We start from the raw sequence: 18,536 nt of genomic DNA on the forward strand, positions 1-18,536 counted from the left end.
CACCTCGGTTAATTTCCTCAGAACATTCAAACTTTCAGGTTTCTACCTTACTGTGTATCTTTATCCGAAGTGTTGATGATCCTTATCTTTTTGAATTAAAAATATAGAGTTTTATTTTATTTTATGTCAACTTGCTAGGCCCTTCAACATTAGTTTATTTAAGATGTGGAAAATATGATACTGGAACATGCATTGCAAATCAAGTATAAAATAAAATAAAATAATGAATTTGTGTTTATCTGCCTGTCTATAACAGTGAATTACTCTCGGTGAGCTTCTACCTTGTCCAGTGCCAAGGCCAAGTAACGCAGTTTGTAGCAGCTGTTTACCACTACTTGCATCCATCCCCAACTGCATTATTAATGATGTGATATTAAAAAAATTACTAGAACTGGAGTCAGATTTGTCACCTAATTTTTTCCTAGCTGGAACATTCCTCTGCCTCTCAGGTGTCTTCATGTTCAAATGAAATAATTTTTAATTTTACCTAATTGCACAGAAATTACTTATAGATATATTCATACAGCAAAAATAATCACATTTAACTACAGTATCTCTGAAGGATTACATGAATTCAAAGCATATTTATGATGTAGATGTGAATTTGCTGATGATGCATATTAATAACTGCAGATAAGATCCCAAACCAGTAAATCCAACATTTTCTTCTAACGCTGGTTTTCATGCCTAAGTGTGAATCCAAAAAAGGTAAAGAGAATGCAGTCTAGAGGGAGACTTTCAGTTAATGCCTTTTTTTTTTCTTTTCAAATATATTTTTTTAGTGCATAAACATGACAGTGTCCAGATGTATGGGGCACACAGTTCAGGTGAGTATTCTGTTTTTGGTCTTATATTTGGAAACACCTCACCAAAATGACAGTCCTCACAGTGCCTCGTGAAGAGCAGCTCTGGGGACTCCAGGCTAATCACTGTATCACTCACTGGCTCTGGGGTCAGTGTTAAGGCCTCTAGAGCTCAACCTGTGGAAGAAACACTGAAGTTTTTTTTCTAAGAAAGTAATTTGAGGTAAAGCTCCTTTTCTATTTCCACTGAAGTGGATTAGTTAGAAAGCTTCCCAGAGCAGATAATTGCAAAAATTCCAGTGTGTTTTTGTGGGACAGATTAACATACACAAATAAAAAGATTACACATCTTTCAGCTTAAGACAAATGCATATTTTTGAGGTACTTTAAAGTTTAAAACTGCATTAGAAGCTTTTACTTTTAGATTATCTCTGATTCAATCTGTCTTGTAATAGATGCATATGCACAGTCTAAATTGATCCCTACTGAAATGAAAGTCTAGGAATAGAAAGCATGTTTTTATTTTGAGAGCTCAGTGTATGGCCAGGAGAAATACTCCGCTGTGTTTTCAGACTCCAAGAAGCAGAAGTGAAAGATATTAGTAGGCTATACCTAATTATATTAAAATGCTTCAAGATTGCCTTTGGAAATGGATGATTAGGTTTAACTTGTTTTCTGCTGATTAGAAAAAAAAAATTCAATTCAAAGTATTATTTGATTTCCATGAACTTTTATATGCAAATACTGCGTTTTATTGTGTCAGTACAACAAAAGCATTTTAAATGTAGGAGTATAGCCTCTCTACATGCTACATGGCATCCCACTGAGATGGAAAAGACAGATTCTCAAATGATGTTATATACCAGAACATAGTTGTAGGCAGCAATTCAGATGAAGTTCTATTTCATTTAAAATATAAATGTAATAAGGACCCAGGCAGCAGTAGGAAATTGTTATTGATTTCCATGCGTGATGCACCGCTGGCTTCTGACAAAAAGCTGATTACAGATACCCTCTGTACAAGAAAGTACCCAAATGTTCTGCCTGGGGCAGCCTCATAGACGGTGCTCTGCTGTCAGAGCCTTTGTGCGAGCTCCCAGATGGGGCTAATGAATGGTTCATGGGCTGCCACATCTTAGACAGACTGTGCATTAACTAGAAGGGCTGCAGTGGCTCACAGTTATAGGGCTGTTTTTCTTTGAATTTGTCTGTTGCTCGGGAGGTAATTGGCTACAAGAACCGGTGGGTATATTATTTTATTGGAAAACTTCTTAGCAGATACCAAACATCAGGTATTTCCTTCACTGCATGAGACTAGTGGGTCAGTCCCATTCGTGGACCATGGAAGCTCCAAGTCACGGACTGTAGAGGTTTCCTATGACAAGTTTTCTCCAGAGGTTTGGTATCTGAATGTGCTGAATCCTGTCTTCAGGGAATAAAGGGACCAAGGGGACCGTCCTGAATTCTGCTGTCATTAGCAGTGAATCACGTTAAGGCTGGGCTGCAGGGATTCTGGCCCTCTGCAGTCCTAGGGTTCAGCTTGTGCAGAGCACAGTCCTTGGCCCAGGCAGCAGTGTGTGAGGAGCCCTGTCCTATGCAGGGTCTCCTGTCCTTCACTGGTTCTACAGGCAACCTTGTTATGTTAACTTACTATGACCCCAGGACTATTTGTTTTCAGAATATTACACTAAAAGAGAGTGAGCTCCTAGAATGTCACTGGATGACATTCATAATACATGTACCACAAAGTACAGTTGAAAAGCTCGAAAGGAAAATGGATTTTTCATTGTATATGTTGCTTACCCGACAGATTTTCTATTAATTGATGGAGGTGTCACCACTGAGCAATTTTGGCAATTTTCTCTCTATTTATTTTCTAGTATTTAATGATCTATAAATGAAAGACAACTACTAAAGGTAATTTTCAAAACTCATTAGAATAACTATTTTATTCCATTATTAGTCTAAAACTCAATTAGCTGAAGATGTAGCTGAAAGACTGCAATTTATAAAATGGAAGAGGTATGGAAAGTACTTATAAAATTACTGTCAAAGAGCTTACTTTTCTCAGTGTTTTTTTTCTTTAAAAAACAAACAAACAAAAATCTTTGTTCAAAGATACAGCTGGAGTCCTGAAACAGGTTTAATAATTTTCTGTATTAGAAGCATTGCAGCGGCCAGTTTTGGTGGTCACAGGGATAGATGACTGGAATGGTTTGCCAGCCCAAACTGTTCATCAGGCTTTGTTTGGGGAAGAAAAATTGTCAAAGTTTCTTGAGGAAGCTCAGCAGGAGAGTGGAACGTCCAGAAAATGCCATTAAAATGTTATGGCTGTGGTTCCAGGTGACAAGGGACTAATCTTGAACAAAGAAATGATTATTTGTTTCTTGCTTGGTTTTAGTTTGTGTCTTTTTTTTTTTTTTTTTTTTTCCATTCCCCCCCCACCTCCCCCAAACCTTTTTTTTTTAAAGAATTTATATGCTTCTCCTCAGGATAGAAAGTGAAATAAGATCTACAGGGGAAGAGGGATGTAAATAGCCAGGAAAATGCAGATGTATTTCTGTTGTCAGAAAAAGCATATTTGAACTAGGCTAGATAGTTCTGTATGTCACTATGCTATTGCTAACTCATATTGCTACTGTAGTTACAAGTATAAAAGTATGCTGTTATCAATCCTTGCAGCACAGTAGCAGATTAGATTGAGAAAAAAACTTCAAAACTTTGTGAGGGCATTTCCAGAGAGTATTGTATAAATCTTACATGACATGGCTGTTCGTAATGCTAAGCGGTGAAAATTAAAAAAAGGCTGAGAAACAAGTCCAGAGTGCATCTTTTAAAGACTTTCATTAATTCTCTGTGAAAAAGCGGAATGGAGCTATCCATATATAGTTGGAGAGCATATGAAGCACTACAGACTATTTTCAACATATTCCTTGTCTGCCACAAGGAAATCCTCAGAGAGCCCCATCTGTTAAAATCTTGTCAGGAACATCAAATTAATTTTTAAACAGATCTTAAAGCCTGCAAGTAAAAGCTCCACTTCTTGGCACATCTAATTTCCTTGCAATTCATACTTGAATGATACTTGTCTTAAATATTACTAATGAAAAATCAATGGCTGAGGAAATAGTGAAAATTATTATTGTTTTTTTCCATTTTGTGTTGAGGTGTTTCCGAAATCTGTGTTTGGTATTTAGATTCATGGCCCCTGGCTAAGGATATTTGCTAGCCACTGTATTGTGCTCATAGCCTGCTTTTGTCTTGAAGTCAAGGAGTTGAAAACATATATATAGATATATACGTATATATGTTTCATTATAATTAATAATAATTAAGGGTTGCTTCAGATAATGCTTAGTCTCTGGAAATGTGCTATGCATGTCTGAATTCAGCCTATAGTGTTGTTCTCTGACAATAATAAGATTTGGGTCTTATGGTGAGGCCATACTCTTTCCTGTAGATTAAGGTATAGGTAATTGAATGTGACAAGAGCTGTGACACACTTACAGAGCGCTGTTTAAATTTCCACTTTACTGGACAACAGTCTTACATGTTTTACATGTTTTAGTGAGAACTGTTGGTGACAGGTGGATGGTTGGACTGGATGATCTTGTAGGTCTTTTCCAACCTTGGTGATTCTATGTTTGTGAATGGAGCATTAAAAATGGGATGTGTCCTGAGATTGCCCCAGCACACATTGGAGAGATGAACACAGTAAGCAGAGATACAGGAAATTGTTCTCAAGTTTGTGATATCGTCTATATTTTTCTGATTTCCTATTGAAAGATATGATTTTGACATACCCACTGAAATTTCACACGTAGGTACAGTTCATTCAGTACTGAGCTTTGTGTTTCCTTCTTGCCTTTCAGAGAAAAACTTTCCTTCTGCTGTCTTCTTTCTCCACACTCCTCACCACTGTTGATAAGAAAATGAATACAAGATGATCTCTTCTGTTTATACATGTTTTGTTGAAAGGCTTTTGCTTTGGGCTAATTTCTTCCACTTGGCCAGCCAGCTTTTCTCCTGGGATCTCTGATAGTTGCTGTAGTGTTTGGCAGCTTGTGGCTCTGCAAGGTGTAATGACTGGCTTCAAATTTTCTGCTTTCTTCTGGCACTATAATACCTGGCATTAGAAGTGCTGTTTACAAACCCCTTTTTTCTTTTGAGAGAATGACAGATTGCCATTCATCACATACACTCATAAACATTTCAACTGGAAGTAACCAGAAGAGTAGTGCAATTATTCCTTGTAGCTTTCTCCAGTATCACTCTTTGACATTACAGACAAACCAGCATGAATATTTGTTTTTCATTGAAGCAAAAGCCAATGAAGTTTTGTGTAAGGACTCCCATCATGACCAATTTCCTTTGCAGTCAGTCTAGACCTTCTGTTTTTCATTTCTTTCTTAGTATGCTATTTAAAATATGAATGTTCTTTCAGCGCTGCATATTCTGTGAAATCTGCTTTGTACAATGTGTCAAATTTTTGTACCTTGCATTTGCACTTACTAAAGTTCAATTTGAGCTGTCACATTCAAAATTTTCTTTTTCTAGCTCACAAAATGTGTGTGGAATTTTCCCATGATGGAGTGACTGTTGTGAACTAGGCTCTTTGGCAAATAATTTCCCGCTGAGGAACCAGATGGACAGGCACCCAAGCAGAATACATCCTTGTTTAAATCAATATGAACTGGAGCTTCTTGGTAATTCAGTTAATGAGGTCAGTGAGAACTTCTTATTAAGAATAATTCGAATAATTTTGTATTCTTATAATCACTTGTCATGAATTTAAAACCAATATTATCATTCTTGGCTAGCAACTTCAGAGATTTAAATGTTGAAGTGGATATTTGTGATGACACAGAAAGTCTTTGTGGAATTCATAGTTTTTCCAAAAACTCAGATCATTATTTTAGATTCATAGACATAGTAATTTTTTAAATTATTTTTAATTTGACTTTGTGTTTCTCAGGTGTTACTTAATAAAAAAAACAATGATGCCAATTCTCATTCTTAAACCAAACCCCAAATCCTCTCTTCCCTGCCTCAGCTGTCCCAAAGGAGGTAGTGTGGAAATTCCTAGAAATTTGGTTGGGATTTATGCCATGAATGAGAATTTTGAAAACTGAATAGGCTGAATATGGTTGCTTTTTCCTCTTTATTTTGTACTGAATGTAATTTTGTTCTCCACTCAGATGCAACTTCGATTTTATCTTGTATTTTCATCTTGGAAAGAATTTTAGCATTAAATGTGCATAAATAATGATATTTGTTCCCCAAAGATGGTTGTTGTCAGGACAGACTGAAAAAGCAATACAAAGTCAATTAAAAACTTCTCTAAAGAAATGACTTTGGATGGACAACATAACTTATGGTGAGATATTGGAAATGTTACTTGATGTAAATGCTACTTGCTCAAAAGTCAACACTCATTAAAAATTATTTTCCAGACTGCCTACTTGGGAATTATGCAGTAATCCTGTGCACCTATAAGAATATTGCTTTATTAAAGGGAGCTATTGCATTAAGAGTTGTTACATTCCTTTGAGAAATCACTATAATTTCTTAAGGAGCACAACAAGTTTTCCACACAGGCTATATTTCTGCTATATTTCTAAAATGCACCTGTGAGAATTAAGAGTTGGGCAGCTGTTGCTACTGAGCCTCAGGGTCACCTTCAGGCAGTGCACTTGTGAGGCTGGGAATCAACTACAGTTCAGAAAGAAAACTAAAGCCCTTTATAACTATATGCTTTAAATGGCCTGAACTTTTCTGGAATACTCATAGGGTGTGGGTAAGATGGCCCCATTACGGTCACCTAAAAGGATTTCAATGCAAATTATTTCTTAGAGGAATTTTCTCTGATTCTCTAGTGTAAAAAAGAAATTGCACATTTAGACTCTTTGGCTTCCAGAGTACTTACTGTTCTCTCATGGCACAATTGATACTGAAATATCTGCAGCATGACTGAGAAACCACAGGCAGTACAAAAAACACTAGCAAGCTTTCGTATAGTATTCAGACAACTTTATTTCCAGTCAACAGCTGCAATTTTAACATTATTTGAGAAGGATTATTTTAGTCGCTGTTTAACAGCAGAACATGAAGACAGCTTGATGTGAATTTTGAAATAACTTATTGCATTTTAATTAATTTCCTTAATTATTTATGGAATCCTTAGAACTAGAGGTAACATGAAAATTGGTATTTGTTGGCACGTTAAAACCTCTGTCAGACCAAAACAAAAGTACAAATTCAAAACATTTTTGAGTGGATATTATTATTCTTCTGTTCATACAGCGTGCAGCTCAGGATGAAGGCATAAAGAAACGAGAAGGTCATTTCTGATGAAAACTGTCTATTCTATTGATGCCAACATTAATACTCACTTGTGTAGCTGTGGAAAGTCAAGAACTCTTGTGAAGGTATTTATTTTGGGAATTCTATTGCAGTCAGATTTGTAGGGAAAATTGAAAGGACCCTAAGCCACTAAGCAGTAAATGAAGCCCCTCTCATTAAGGTACAGAAAAAAAATTAAGGTACAGAACAGAAAGCATTTTTTTTGTTTGTTTCTTTTAAACAAATGGTGTTTTGCACACTGCAAATTTTCGCTATGGCTGGTGACATTAACTCAAGATGAACCCAAACCTGGGAGCAGGTCAGTAAATTCTGGTGATACAACTTGCATTTTGCTTGTAGTCTATAGCTTTCCTCAGTTATTGCTCCCTCTATGCTACTGGGCCTTCAATTATTAATGGATTATTTTCTGGTGTAAAAAAATTTTCTGATATGCAATTATTTCTGTATTGTGGCTATCCTGTAGGTGCCTCAATAAACCATAGGACTTTTTAAGCTTACCTTCAAGTTCCTAGATGCCAAACAACCTTTTATTTTTAAAAACTGTACTTTCTAAAATATAAACAATATAATCTTGTAAGATCAGCTATTTGATAATATGCATATATAGTCTGGTAATATAAATCTTCCTGCATTGTTTGAGGTTTTTTGTTTTCAGCGTTTCCAGCTTCTTCATTCACTAAGCTTTTAAAACTGCATTGCATTAGTTTTCCTTGCTCTGACCTCCATACTTAAAAAAAAAAAAAACAACAAAAAACAACACAAAAAGCAAAAGAAGACAGCAATGAAAGAAGCAAAAGTTAGAAGACTGATGTTGCTAAATAGAACTGATGGTGATTAGAAAAATGAGTCAGAACAAGAAGGCAGTTCATACTGGAAACAAGATTTACTGTTTTAAGTTAAAGAAATATGCATGATTAATTGCCTCACAACAGCATAATTACATCACATCGAGGCAGTATGGAATATTACTAAGCTTGCTAACACATTAAGAGTTTAAAAACAAACAAACAAAAGCATAATCCCCCTCCTAAACCAAAAGTATCCGGATTCTTTTCTTTTGCCTTCTAGACACAAAGCTGTGCTAGGTACATGCAGCTGCAACAGAGGCCGTGGATGTCTAATTACTGTTTGCAGCTGAGCTAAAATGAAAATGGGAAACACCTGTGCACATAGAGCCCAGGGAAGTGCACTGGGGCAAGCCTAGCAGTGCTAGTCAGGCTGCTGAGTGGGCCGCGAGGTGAGGGGGCCCTGCTGAGTGGGGAGCAGAGCAGGCAGGGGGAGAGCAGGAGGTTCTAGAACTGGCAGGGTGTGGCTGGGGGCTGAGCAGGGGCAGGTGGCTCTTTAGAGGTGCAAGTCAGTCCCGTACTGTCCATCAGTAAAATTGGAATCTTAAGTGGTTGAGCTTAGTTCCTCTGAGTCTTTAAAATGCAAAATTTTCTTTGCCTTACTCAGGGACTTGAAGGAGAAGACAAAAGCTGACCCACTGCCAGACATGGTCTGGGGTCCCATAGAAGGGGGTGGGTCTGGGAGAATTAATTGGTGGTGGATAGCACCTGGAGAACTGGTGGTGGGCAGCACCTGCTCTGAGAGCAGGATAAAAGGTGTGTGGGGAGGGACTGCTAGCAGCAGGGTGGTGAGCAGCTGAGGAAAATGGTGGTAGAGAGAAAGAGACAGCCATTGTCTTTAGGACTTTTGGACTCTGGTAAGCTGAATTTTTTTCTTTTTTTCTTCTCTTACTGAAGAGGATAGCTTTGGGATTAAAAAAAATTGAAACATCTATTTAGTGGGAGGCTTCGGGTTACTTTCTCTGAATTGTGTTGAGGCCTCACTGAGCCTCTTGTGTGGTAGGATAAAGAATGCAATGTACTGCTTATTTCTTATGTTCAGAGCAGCCCACTTAAAAAAGTTTGTGCGAGGTGAAGGCATGAAACTCAACTACTGCGGCTATGCTTAAGTAGCGATTGTATTTTGGTGCTCAAGTAGTTATGATCACAGTGCAGCTGTTGTATGGAATGTTAAGGTGCAATTTTCAGACCAACACATTATGTTGACTTCTGAGGGGTATGATATGGTTCTTAAAACAGGGCTGCACTTTTCAGAAATCTCTTCAACAGATCTCAATTTTGTTGTGATAAATGACTCCTAGGAGTAGAAATTAAGAATGAATTTGTTTTGTAGGTTTGAAATATCAATTGATTTTATATCAAAATATATAAGCATTAAATATTTTGCATCCTCATATTAAAATGTAAACATCTATTATTTTCTATTTTTATTTAGTCCCTCAATTTTTTTCGTCCTTTACATAATATATATTATATATTCAGTATGCCTAATTTGTGTAGTACAGTTATTTCACTTTTTTTGGACTAAGCTCATTTATTCTTTCAAGAAAATCATAAGTGGAGTATGAATGCTATCTTTAAATACAAGTTTTTGCTTAGATTTGTTTCTGTTATCGCTTCCTTTTAGCAAACTTTGGGCTGCTTAATATAAAGCTCTCTGGAGGCAGCATTACTTTCTGACATCTAGTTTTAAAACTGAGCTGTGTTTTTATGGCTATGGGCTAACAGAAAAGCACGACTCCCCTAGAGGCTGTTGCAAGCAACTTGGTAAGAAAAAAGACAGAAATATTTTGGGAAACGGATTATCCCTGACAAATGTATACAGCTGTCTAATAGAGCAACCTCCTCAGACCCTGCCCATGTCATAGGATTTTTCTGGTCTCTCTAATCTTCTTACTTTTACTGTAGCCTGTTTTGTATCCATTAGTATGCATGTGTATATTCTAATAGACTATAAAAATGCTGTGTGACCTACTTACTGAGAGCCTGGTTTTACATCCCGTTAGTGTGCATGTACTTTCACTGTAATAGACTTTTAGAAATGCCATGTGACCCATTTATTCTGCTTCATCAGTGACTCCCTATGAAGTGTGTGTGTATCTATATGTACACGTGTGTCCTTTTTCATTGTTTGAGAAAATCTTCCAATGCTGAACTAGAGCTCTGTGTTGTTTGGTCTGCTTGGACAACAGTATGTGGTTTTTTGTTGTTGTTGTGTTTTTGCATAAAATAGTTCATGATACTTGAAGATCTTTGCAACAAAAGAAAACAATGTAGATAAAGCAACCTGTACTTAAAGGAGGATTAATACTGCAGTGGAAGCTGGCCTGTTTTTTAAAGGAATACTTCTCATTTTACTGACTTATTATTTCCTGTTGAACTTCGTCACACCTTGCTTGATTTGGTTTTCTCTGAGGTTTACCCAATATATTGAGCATAAAAGGAATCTTTATAATTGAAGAAATACTTTTTTTCTTCTTTTATTTTCTTCTTAGTGTGAATCCTGAATATTGTGAATGACCATGTATTTTGTTTGCAAGCTGCCATCTGCCTGTGTCATTTGGCATGCTTTATTTTCCAAGCTGCTCTTGCTGTTTTTTTTTTTTTTAACATAAAAATTTTCTGTTGTTCTTTAAAGGCTGAGAAGTCCTTGTTGATTCTAATACAAAACAGCTGTGTGGTTTTGATAATCTTTGTCACCCCTCCTTGTACCTTCTATTGCTTCATTATTTTTGAGGACAACAAGATCAAAGGTTAATGGCATGTAAGATTAGGTCCACCATGGACTGCGTAATGATGTTTTTGTTCCTTTCTTAATACCGCCTAAGATTCAAATTTACTTTTTTTGACTGCTGTTGAACAGTAATCTGGCAGTTTGAAGAAACTGTCTATTATAACCCTTGATCTGAAATCTGGATGAAGGCAATAAAAGTTTATTGTGTATTTATAAAGTGGCCATATCCTTATTTGTATTATGTAGCGTTGTTTGTGTTTAGCCTGATCTGTCATATACTTTGGGGTGAAAGAACTAAATACTTGCCATATACTGTCCTTTCAAGGACATGCTGAGTTTTGTGCTATAGTGCTGTTCTTAGAGTGTGCTTGAGGTGTTGTGGGTTTTGATGATCTGTTCATGGGTCCCTATGTTCTTGAGCGTACACTGAAGTGTTTTATACCTTGAATCAGAAGCATATGAAACTATCACTCTTTTTGTAGCACCCAGACTGCTGAGGAGACTGTGTGCTGTATGATAGAGGAGACTACTGAAAACTTCTGTTTCTCCCTTTGGACTCTATCTCACATGCAGATGAATCCCAGGTGCAGTGTAGCAGTAAACCTACACCCTGATCTGGCCCCAGACTGATTTACTTACTTTTCTTCCTTATGTGCACCTGAGAGTCACCAGTTTATGTCCACAGTGCAAGCCAGAGATGAGTCCCAGAGCTGAAATGAGGGATTGAGACAGGTGTTCTAGTGCCAAGATGGGCATAGCCCAGGAGAGGACAGGGTGGTCTAATCCAAGGGGTTTATAATGAAGGAAATACTAGTAAGAGAAGGTATTAAATTCCCATGGGACTATTGATGTGTCACTGGTGTGAAGTTAATCTGCTGAGTTAATTGTATTTAATTCTGGGGGGTTTAACATTGCACTTCTGAGGAAGAAGCAATTGCACAAAGGAATTCCACAGTAGGAGGTGGATTTATTTTGTACATCGTCTGCATGTAAATTCTTCCCTTTCCCTAATATTACAGAGGCTTTTTAATTGTTGTACGTAGGTTCATTAATTGCAAAATTGATGTATTGGAATTTCTTAGTGTAATGGGAAAATCTGATCTAACAAAAGTGACATCATAAGATCAGTGCAGTAGCTAATGTGGTGCAGTTAACTAGTATCTGCGCTAGGGAATGGTACCGTATTAAATACATAGCTTTTCTACCGGTGATGTGACCTGCAAGATAATTTTTGGAAGATGTCTATTTTGTTTTGACACTGGAACTCAGTGTGAAGAAGTCAAAATACTTGATGCTTCTTAGAAGCTTTGCATTAAAGTCTTAATGAAGCTCATAAATAGTGAGTCAAAAAAAAAAAAAAAACAAAACCCAAAGACATGGGAAAGTGATTGGGAGTTTGGAAAGTATTAGCTCCTGTTTTGTCTTGCAAAACATGGTGCATTCTCCTTCCTGTTGCTGATACTTCATTCAAAGTAGGTGACAATGTTGTATTTCTCAGATGTACATGTGATCTGGATGGGTGAAAGATCAGTTTCTGGTTTGGCCTGTTACATCAGATGAGGCAGTCAGTGCACATAATATGCATCATGACACAGACACTATGTATATACTTGCTTGAGTGTTCATGGTCACCTGTTCTTCCACTCCAGCAGTAGATTCTTAGAGATCCATTGAGAGCATGCTCAAAAAGTGAGAGAAGTCTAAATCTAAAACAGATTGAATAGTATAGCTGTGCTACATAAACATTTTTATTAATAAAGCAAGATTTGTCAATTGTGTATGGAATCTTTACTCAGACTACTCAATGGTTAGAGGAAATAATCTATTTTGATTTGAAACTGTCACGATTTCATCCAATTTAATTTTGATTCAGTTTGCCTGAATAGTCTTTCTTCCTTGTGAATGCCATTGAGTGCTCAGCTCTTTACTTGACGTGTAGAAACACGGCTACTCAGAGATTACTTGTGTGGCTATTCCAGAGCAATGCAAATAGGTGTATAATGTAGAATGTCAATACTGGTGAAGTCTCAAACACTGCCCAACAGAATACCATGTTTAACTGGAACAGTTACCTCCTTGTTTCTGTGGCGTGTACATCTAGTCACAGTACTGGATTTCTGTAGTAAAGCTGTGAACAAGAGGTTGCACTTTATATTTAGAAATTGGGAGGAATACGGATTATCTTTTTTTGATTAGTACTATCTATTTAGAGCATATTTCATTATAAAGCTGAGTAATACTTCTTTAATTTTGAATTGAGTCTGTTATACTAAATCTGAATGGATTAGAACTCTGCTTAATGGAACTTAATCTTTATTTGGAGCTCCATTATTTTGCGTTTTTATATAGTAGAGACAAAGGATATTCTTTCTTAAAATGAAGATACTGTATAATATGAAGACTTTTTTTAGCGCTTAGAATTCTAATGACAATCCCTTGACGCTGTTACTGTCTACAACAAAGCATTACATGTTTGTATTTATAAAGCTACTCTAGCTTATGGAGAAGCAAGGTAATATTAGGGTTGGAATGAGCCGTTATTACTAGTCTCACTTGAGCTGCAGTTGCTTTTATTTTTTCCCCATGCAATGACTTGTGAGAGAAAACTTCAGCATTCTGTTTCTCACTCACAAGTAATATGACAATAATATTACATTAAAATCTGAAGTTAGTGAAATGCAAGTAGTTAGTGATTTGTTTTGAAGCTGAGCTAAACTCATTTAATTATTTGAATCTTTATTCCATCTAGGATCACATAATCTCATCATTTAAAGTAGTAAGTCTTTTTATGTAAATTTTGGAAAATGTTCAATTATTTGGCTAGTACTGTTGACATTGCTCCATCTGAGAGCAAATTGGAGATTTCTAGGAATCTATTGCTAATTCATGTGGCGTTTATTATGGTTAAGCTACTATACCCAGTAGTTATTAAAAACCAATCTCTTGGAAGTGAGGAAGGAAGGCTTTTCAGAATTTAAAACTATTTTAGGGTGAGGTGTTTTGAGTACTGCATGCTAGCAGTTTTGCAAATAGGAACTGTAGGTTATTCCAACAGCAGTGGTAGCCTTTTGGTATCTTAGCTCATTGTTTACTCAAAACAGTGCTGTATAATATCTTTGATTATATCATTTAAAATCCCCCCATCTGTGAGTGCACTAAAACAGTCTTGTTCTCCATCTGTCCCTTGTTTCTGTCAGATGGCTGATTCAGTGAAACGTATGGTTGGTTTTTTTCTTTCGAAGTGTCTCAAACAGAGTGAACGCATCTAAATGAAGTATATTTAAACATACCACTGTTGTTTGTTTAATACACTATATTACTAATTTTAGCACTAGGGATTCTGAGACAAACCCCAAATATAAACTGAGATTTCTGGGGGGGGGCTTTATTTAAAAAAAAATAAAAAAAAAAAAGTATCCTATAAAAAGGTGTTGACTCATGCTCTGTTTATATGCTTACCTGAGTGCTTGGAATCTAAAGTTGCTGCTGTAATACTGGGGATTTCAGCTGATTGCTTTAGAATTGCAGTGGTGTTTTTTTTATTTAAGCATGTTTTCTCTGTAGACGCCTGATCTCTGTACATAAGGGGATCTTGCTGTAATACTCACACCCCAAGGTTTATAGACTTCTCTAGGTGACTTATGCGTGAGGATTTCTGTGTGTCATTCTAGCCTCTTTTCTTGTCCCGTGTATTATTTGTATATGTATTTCCTCTGAAATATGGGATGACTGTTAACCCTGGAGGCTCCTGTAACGTTAATGTCATGTGTTCATGTAAATCCTTTGGATGAGATTAGAAACCCAGATTCTAGTTTTATCTGAGATTACTGATTTTTGTGCATGGTTCTTATTCTCAGTGGAATGACTGAGAAGGTAATGTTTCCCACGTTGCTCTTTGTAACCTTTTTGCAGGTACCATTTTTCCTACAACCTTCCCTTTCAAAATGTATTTCCAATGACAGATCTTTACAGATAGTCAGGATCCTGTTATTCCTCAGTGCAATCTTGTTTATCTGTTAGCTCCATCTAAAACAGGATGCTCAACATTAATTAATACTTGAGGAAATAAGGCTGTGTTATGCTGGAAACTGCAGTGAAAACATAAATATATTCATTAATTGCTTTTCATGGAGGACTTTTTGGATTATTTCTAAAAACAAATTTAGATTTTCAAGTCCAATTCATGAAGATATGAAATACGGAAAGGTGTTGGATTGACCTTTCTGTGAGAATGGACTCAGTCTGAAGGAAAAAAAAAAAAAATTGACTATAATTCTTGGTGTAATTTTTGAGTTGATGTATCTTATTGAAATATTATTTTATGCTTTTAAAATTTCAGATTAGCAAAGTCTACTAACTTATTTTCCTTTTTCTTTTCCAGTTGGGCTCAAATATTGTGATTAATTGTTTCTTGATAGGAACTGCTACTGTTAGCACAGTGCTCCAGCCTGATGCTTTTATTTTGCAGGGGAAATAATCTTTGTCAGTGTAGCCAGCATCGTTCCTCAGCTGTGTTTCTGCCTCTGTGGTTGCATGTTTTCCACCTGCTTTGTCCTCATTTGACATAGCTTGGTAGATGACGATCTTCAATGGATGCCTGCTGTGACTTTAGCTCAGATACTGGCTGGTGATCTTGGCTGTAAATATTATTTCCCTCACTTATTTTGAGCTTGTCAAAAGAGAGGAGTTCTGGTTTCACTCATTCGGAATTTTAACCTGAATATTGAACATCAGGGGCTAAGAAACATGAACTCACGCTTCTGAAAATACATTTGAAGAACTTCTTGATGCAAAACTTGCACAAGTGCCCTTATTTAACAACTAATTGCTGTCGCTTCTGTGTTATGGATGACTGTTTAGAGAGGCTGTCATTTTTCTTATATTTGCAGGAAATCCAGCGCAACAAGACCTTGAACTTACTGACCTGTGGGTGTTGTCTCTTGTAAATGGTAGGTGTCAGCAGATGGTACAACTACATGCAGTCTTTCAAGTAGTGTTTTTTCTTAGCCTATGAACATATGTTTGGTCTTGGGAAGACGTGCTGTGTTGCTGTCAGCTTTGGTTACGCAAGTCTCAGTATAGTGACAGGTCTTTTGGAGAGGGCGTATGAGCGCAGCAAAACTTGCTCTCTGTCCTTGTTTCTGATTAGATTAAATTCTTGAGGCAATGCTGCTCCTTGAGAACTTCCCACTGTTATTGGGTGTGTTATTGAACAGACTGCCTCTAGGCAATCTGATCATTTCTTTTCCAAACTTGAACAGAGGTTCTGCAGAAATAGAAAAAATTACATTAAAGTTATGCCTAGGCTTGATCTAATCGGTTTCTTTTCCATTAGAAGCTAATGTGGAAGGCCCCAGACATCTGCCATTATTTAGAAGGGTAGCATCAGAATGGATGCTGCTGTGGGGGAAAGGGGAAAAAAAATATTTCCTGCTTTCACACACACTTGTGGATGGTATTTCATTCAAATGATCTGTTTGACAAATTCAGTGGACCTTATTTTTTTTTTTTTAATAGAGAAAGTCAAAGAAAGATAAGTAGCTGTACAGATGTGTTTTCTTGTGAGCAAACTTTTTGATAATTGGCTGTGTTTATAGAATGGCTTGGCAATACAGGCAAATACAAACTTTTTGGTTAAGATGTATAGGTATTAGGGAAGAAGAGTGCCACAAGTTCTCTCACCTTGAGAGATGTGCTAATTTAAACTATGCTTACAAACAAAAGACATTCTGGGGACAGTAGTCCTGAGAGTGGGTCAGAGAATCAGCCTTGGGAAGAAATGAAGGTAGTATGTGTTCCTGAGACAAAGGGGTAAAACATGCATATTTCTCTTATTTATTTTATTTTGTGCAGTGATGGTTTATGACTTTTCCCTACACTTTGCTGCTGATTCAGTGTTATGCCCTTTCCTTGTTTGTGGTAATACAGCACATCAGCTGAGGTTTAAAATAACTATCCGGAACACAAACTTGCAGGCTGAAAGTCACAGATGGAGAGTGAGACTGTTTAAGTTTACCTGGCTTCTGAGGCTGAAGTCTGAGGTTTGCAGAAAAGTAAAGCTCAGGAAAGGAAGCTTGGTGTGGGTAATGGGTGTCTGGGGAGTTGAAATGAATGTTCATGGGTGCTGTGAGGACAAAATCCAACAAGTAACATATTATAATTCTAAACTGTGTGAAGCAAAAAAAAAAAAAAAAACAACAAAAAAAAAAACCATCAGAACAAAAACCAAAAACGATTAATTCATCTATTATGCTGAAGGCAAAATAAAAGCTGTCTTTTAAAAAGAGCACTGTCCCTATCAGCTCTACCATTCTCTTTTCTTTGATAATGGATTCTAGGGGGTCTCAGAACAGGTAGTCATGAGTAGTAAACTCTTCGTGTTCAGATGAAGGGATTTTACTGAAACTGGTAGTGATGATTGCTTCTTAGAGGTGCTTTGGATTTATATTTTTTTTTAATTATAGTCTTGGAAGCCCTGTTCAGATTACTGGTTTGATTGTAAATTCTTCCTTCTGAGTTCTTCAGAAGCATTAAATCCATTGTCTGCCTGCTCTATTGTAGATTCAGGAATGTTTCAGGTTCTGGGAAGCAGCTATTTTAAGAGGGTGCTGAATGTTCAGAGATTTTTGTGGAGAGGTAAATAAATTGCATGAAAATGTGTTCAGCCAACCATTTTAAATTCTGTACAACATTACGTAATACATCATGTTGTCAAGAAATGCAAGATGTAAATACAGTTATGTTGCTACCACAAGTTTAGTATTTAATGACTGTTTCCTTTTTTTAAATAGATGGAAAGTGAGAGATTTGCAGTTCAGTTTTGGGGCATTTCACCCCCTGCCCCCAACCTAAGGCTTGTTTTAATTTTGAAGGAATACTTAAATGTTGTCACCGTTGTATTACTTCAGTCCTCCCCTCTACTCAGCTGTAAACAACCTGTGGTTACTGAATTCACTCTCTGAATACCTGATGGCTGGTTAAGTAGAAGGATTCCTTACTCAGGAAAAATTCTGTTCGCTTCAGAAGGTTTTGTGCCTAAGCAGGCCCTGCAGGATATGGTAGTGTGAGCATCTAATAGATGCTTCTTCCCTGGGGAACCTCGTAACCAGATTTTCATACCAGTGAATGGTAAATGCAGTGTGCACCTGCCAATATTTCTTTAAAATGTTGGCCATTCTGAATAGTTGGAAACTGACATTGTATGTGGTCTTCTGTGATGTGGAGACTGCATAGTGCTTGAATGTCAAGCAAATGAGCACGTAATCTGCTCAACCCAACTGCTAAGGGCACTACTAGCACTGTAATGTAGAATATTTGATTCATAGCAACTCCCTGACAAGTGTTTGATCACTGTCATATGTTTTAATGGTAGCTCTGGCTCTGGGTTTGTCTTTACCGTGTTTTCTGCATTCCCTGACTCTAGTGCAGAAAATAAATGTGAAGTTGTTAGTTATGTGCTGAATTTGATAGACATAGGAGAAAACTTTTAATTGCAATGCATTATTTCTGTAGTTTGGGCACCTGTAAAGGATATTCACTGTAGAAACGACTCACTCCTTCATTGTTTTAAAAGTTAGAAATCAGTGAGGTATAATCTTAGCAAGTCAGAAATAATTTCTTCAGTACAAACAGTTTTCTGGGAAATAGATTTGTCAGTGGGGCCAGTTGATTTATCCTGTTGTTCAGTTCAGGTGTATGAATAATTAATTTTGCTAGTTTGCACCAAGTTAAATGTACAGCAACGGCTAAATCTGCCTCTGCTGAGTTGCTACCCGAAGCATTGCAGTGGTG

At 36.9% G+C, this 18,536-nt stretch overlaps 1 long non-coding RNA gene across 2 annotated transcripts in view; it reads left to right on the top strand.

Annotated features, from left to right (window-relative positions):
* LOC110403661 overlaps window positions 1-18,536 on the top strand; it is a 126,624-nt gene that overhangs the window by 48,812 nt on the left and 59,276 nt on the right. For both annotated transcript variants that reach the window (XR_002441777.1, XR_002441776.1), the window contains exons 7-10: window positions 783-827; window positions 5,361-5,526; window positions 6,002-6,180; window positions 7,107-7,231. This is a non-coding gene — a long non-coding RNA (uncharacterized LOC110403661). The remainder of the gene's footprint in view (window positions 1-782; window positions 828-5,360; window positions 5,527-6,001; window positions 6,181-7,106; window positions 7,232-18,536) is intronic.

This window comes from Numida meleagris, chromosome 9 (assembly GCF_002078875.1).
Source record: "Numida meleagris isolate 19003 breed g44 Domestic line chromosome 9, NumMel1.0, whole genome shotgun sequence".
Lineage (NCBI taxonomy): Eukaryota > Metazoa > Chordata > Aves > Galliformes > Numididae > Numida > Numida meleagris.